The sequence below is a fragment of the Sphaeroforma arctica genome (assembly GCF_001186125.1).
Source record: "Sphaeroforma arctica JP610 unplaced genomic scaffold supercont1.691, whole genome shotgun sequence".
Classification (NCBI taxonomy): domain Eukaryota; class Ichthyosporea; order Ichthyophonida; genus Sphaeroforma; species Sphaeroforma arctica.
The window spans coordinates 30,274-35,484 of NW_014039867.1; positions in this window are offsets into that span (position 1 = coordinate 30,274).

The window sequence follows — 5,211 nt, forward strand, 5'->3', positions numbered from 1 at the left end:
AATGGAGGATATGCGCTGGGTCAATTCAGGCCGATGTTGACAAAAAACTGACACCATCGAGTGTGCCTATTCTCTTTCTGACCTACTAAATAGCGTACCCACCTCTGTGGTTAGGATCGGGTCTTTATCGTGTAGTGCTGTGGAATGGGTTGGTGCAGAGTACGAAATGCCAAGTAGGACCAGGTTATCCGTCACAATTCGGTCGAGGAGCGAGGTTGGGGGTGAACCGATGCCGCATCAGACCACGGATGCACTCGGTATGTGCTGGTTTGCCTGTATTGGAAGTATCATAGGCGGAACCAACAGGCGCGATGAATTGGTTTGGACCGAAATTTGGAAGTAGTACTTCAACAGCGTGATTAGCCGGGGTATAGGAAACATTTGTTGATATGTCAGAGACGGGTGTGGGTACAGGGGTTGTTCTACATGCTGGAGAAAAGATCCAAGGTGTTCATGGAGGGTCCAGATACCGTGGAAGTCGTGGCGCTCCTGTAGTTGCTGGAGGAGATCAGGGCCAATGAGAGGCAGTTTTGGGCCTACCAGGATGCATTGGATCAGTTGTTGGATGCAGGCAAAGTGGCTGGTGGTGAAATTTTGACCACCGGGGCAGACAGGGCAAAGACAACCGTCAGTGCGGTAGTCGAGCAGTATGAACATGTACGTATTTGTTACAATCATAGCACAGAGCCGGATTGGTGTAGGCTCGAAGCAGTGGTTGAAGCTGTCGTGTCTGGCTTTGTCCCGATCTGAGGTTGGCGGTTTGCCCATGACCAATTGGTAAAAGCATTGACGCCGGGCCATTGCCGCGATCTTCTTGTTGGACCAGCGTTTCGTTGAATTCTTTCTAATGTCGTCACATCGTCGGCGGAGGGCTACATGGTCTGGTGTACGCCCGTCCGTGATTTTGTATACAGTCTTCAAGTGGGCATAGATACTGTACGGGAAGCGCAGTGAGGGTTTGTCGTGGCCCCAGGCGGGTTGCGTCAGAGGGGTGAGTGGGTTTGTGCTGGCCATTTAGTCGAGTTGCAGTCCCAGGCAACCTCCGAGGTAGTCCGCGAATGCTCGCGTGGGGAGCAGGCCACAAAAATGGAGTAAGTTGGTTTGATGTTTGGGAAACCTAGGGTATTTGGTGCCCGTGATGATGGCTGCTGCTCGAATGAGTGCTGAGTTATAGCGCCCAAACAAGGGGCCCAGCGCATCCTTCCATATAGGTGGAGCCCAGGCAATAATGTTCAGGCCATATGTAGCCGTGGATAAGATGAATGTTTTGAACAGCACCAGCCTGTTGCGGGGGTGTCGCCACGGAAACCATAAGCGCGGAAGGAGGCGATGTCCAGAGACAATGCTGTACTCAGGGATTCCATATGTCTGGCGAGATTTATTCTGGTATTCCGTGGGAGAGTGGGAAACCTAGGCATTTGGAGAGTTTAGGCTTGACATGTGTGGGAGCCATCTTCAGGGGTAGGTGACATGTGTTCCAAGGGGCATCTGCAAGCGTCGGCGTGATAAGCTCACCATTTATACGGAGGGTTGGTGCCGCGTGTCGCAAGTTGGTAGATCGTACTCGGGGTTTGATGACACCCTGTTTGAGGCCAGATTTGCGTCCCCAAACATCAATGTCGTCTAAAAAGGGCTGGAGCGGAACCGGTTGGGGGGCGTGGATCCGTGTGTCGTCGACAAATAAATAAAAGCGAAGGAGCTTGGGCCGGAATTGTGCTAGTGTGACAGCCAAAGAATCCATGTAGATAATAAAGAGCTGGGGGCCAACGATTGAGCTTTGTAGGATGCCATTTGTTCTATGAAATAGATGCGAGAGCATGCCGCGGTATGTCACTCGGGTAGGGGCCCTCTCAAATAGCGCGCGGAGGCAGTTGATCCAGTTTTCGGGCATTCCAGCGTGGTGCAAGAGTACCCACAGGCGCGGGAGAGCAACCTTGTCGCAGCCTTGGTAATTTCCAGACAGACGTTGTTCCACTCCTCTTCCAACTGTGTCTCAGATTCCATGGCGGCGAGTGCTTGGGTATGGCGGGAGTATCGCGATTTGAAGCCAGCTTGGGTTGCGTAGGTAGCAGAGCCGGGGTGGCTAGTAATCAGCTTGAGGAAACACTTTTCAAATATGCGTCTGACTATTTGCGTTAACCTTGTTAAGGCGAAAGTCGGCGGGGGAGGTGATATCTGTATCGGGCTTTATTTTTGGGTGCGCTGTCAGGAGGGTGCAGTTCAGGGCGGTAGGGAAGGTACCCGCCTTTAGTAGCTCAGTGAATGCTTCGGCAAGGAGTCTAATCAGCGGGCTATTGGCGTCCGGGCGTCCTAGTGTCCTGTGTTCGGTGGAACGCTCCACTACGTCCTTCAGAAGGAGGATGTGGATTCCGTCAGGGCCAGGCCTCTTATTAGGATAGCGTAGTATAGCCTCCATTACATCGTCGGGGCGTATGGCGGGAGTTACATCTGGCGAGGGTTCGGTATCCGGTGGAACAACGTACGGATTCGTGGAGTTGAATAGGTCCTCAAAGTAGCCAGTGAGAGTGGCGCCTGTGTCGTCGGCACCCGGTATGCAGGGTTGGCGTGGAGATCGTCGTTGGTACGCAATATCTTGGAACATTTGGGTATTGCTTTGGGCGGTCAGACGTGGGCGGAACGAGTGGTTTGGTAGCCGTTGTACCCAAGGTCTATTTATGTTGTAGTAGAATCCCCCAAATATTTGTGGGTTAGCGGCATAGCCTTCCACTGGAAGTAGCAAGCCTTCCGCTGGACCATGCAAGGTGAGATACGACCGTAGTAGGTTCTGATGCACCTACATTTCGGCTTGGAATAGTCGTGCGCGAGATTTGTTGCGTAAGTGATAAAGTCGATGGCGATATCGGTTATATCCATGAGAGAGAAGGCGTTGGTCCGGAGGCGGCGGCATTGTTGGCATTTGTTGGAGCCGATGGATGTGTTCCGTTGGAAGTACCTGGATATCAAGCCCAAAGGTGTGGTCACCATAGATGCTGTAGTCTGTCAGCTTATAGGTCTGGAGGGAGGCGGAAGTCGTGAGCCGGTGATACGCATGTTCTGTACCAGTTGAGCCGCAAGCATAGAGATAGTCCAAGTGCTACGTGTTATGTAGAGTAGTTTTGGTTGTGTTCATACGTAGTCCATGAATTGTGGATGCGTGGCCATACTTACGGGCTTTAAAGTTAAAGTCGCCCCAAACGACGTCTGGTTGGAAATTGCCAATCTCGGGAGGATTCATGTATCTCCTGACGCCTTCGTCGGTGAGTGATTTGAGTGGGAGGTAGAACACGGCCATACGGACGCCAAAGCATACAAAGAACACCGCGTATGGCGAGGAGTGAACCAGTTTGAATTGAGATGAATGGTGTTTGGAAAATATGCCAATACAACAGTGTGAAGGTTGTAAAATGTTGTGCCGTGTTGTGTGATGTAGAATATGATAGTCTATATGATTAAGAATTGTGGTGTTATGTCAGGTTTCAACCACACACATAACATCAACCTGACTCAAAATCGATATAACGTTCAAGCACTTATCTGTATGTGCTGCATTGTCCATGTTGAGTCCTTGTGGGTTGAAGAGCGTCATCCTCATTGGTCCTAATATTGTTCATCCTCGGTCAATACTACTGGGCCCTGGTCCTTGTTGATGTCAGCCATTTCTATATCGTTTTGCGGTTTGTCGTATGTTTTTCTTGATATGCCTTCTGGAGCCGGTCCGTGGTACATTGGAGAATATCTGCGTTGGTGGAATTAACAAGGGGGTCCAGTAAAGCATCCATGCTACGGGCAAGAATTTTTGGTGCTCGTTCATGTGTGCAGCAGGCTTCCCGCTTGGTGCGGAGATAGTGGATTAAGGCTGCTTTCGTAGCGTCAGGATGTTGTTGGGAGCGGGGGTCTATGGTTTTATCAAATTGCCACATCCACTGCCTCGTGAAAACAGGAATACTCTGAGGGATTGTGGGGCTGAGACATTGCCTATATATAATCCTCTCAGTATTGTTTCCGCCGAAGGGATTTTATTTAGTGTTTCGATGTCCCTCTATTAGAAACTATGATATGGTTCGTTGGGGCGAATCTGAGAGATTCATAAAATCCTATCTTTAGAAAAAATAATAAAATAAAAACTCTTGATGTCCTTAGTTATTGTCCTAACCAATAACTTGCCACTTATCAAGAATTACCGATTTAGCCTTCATCAGACTGACACATCTGGTTGGCTGATCGGAGGATTAACTACGTAACGTTAATAGTCCCTAGAAACCTATATTCGGTTGAGCCATCCCGCTACCGAAGTATTCATATATATATATATATAAATATATATATATAAAGTTGGAAAGAAAATATTGTTCTATTAATAGAACTAGACCAACTTTTATGTTGGTAATTTACTGGGGTCCAAATATCTGATATATACAATGGAAAAGGTATTAATTAATAAAACCATTAAAAACAATTTAGGAAGCTTAAGTTCCTTGTAGTATTAAGAGTACGTTTTTAGTATACGTATCGTTTAAGAGTACGTTTATAACATAGTGTCTAATGTGGAGGCCCGGCTATTACATCAGGTCAAATACTTAGTTCTGTTTTTCGCAAACACGTACGAAGACGATCGGTTCACCTAACCTGTTTATTCAAACTGAAATCGTTAAAGAGGCCATGAGACGACATCACCAAAAACGTCGATCAAAGAGTAGTCGTTTACAATCCTTACTTCTTTCACATGCCTACAATGTATAGAGCTCCTATATTCAGTAATTTTAACAAAAGACCTCCAAAGCGAGTCTCTTTGTCGAGTAGTCTGATCAAAGTTGTCTCCAATGTAGGCGCACCAATCAAGCATCACTTCTGACATGCGCACCGACAACTCTCACATTCTGGTTGCCCACCCTTCGATGAACGACACTCTTTGCAGTCTTTACTTTGTTCACACCTTGGCGTTTTCTCCTCTGTTAACGCTGATAGTGCCGTAAATCCGTTCAATTTCCTTACTACCCACTGTAGTGTATTGAATGGCCATTGAATGGCCAATTTCGCATCAACCCAAACTTCCCAACATCCTAACGAATCTATAATGGTATGAGATTATTGCTAGTGATGTATTAATGTGCCCAAGTAACTAATATGACAACTATACACGTATTAAAGGTTGCTTATACTAATACAGTGCCAGCTACACGTCTTATAAACACAGCTTGTGCCGTTTGCTAA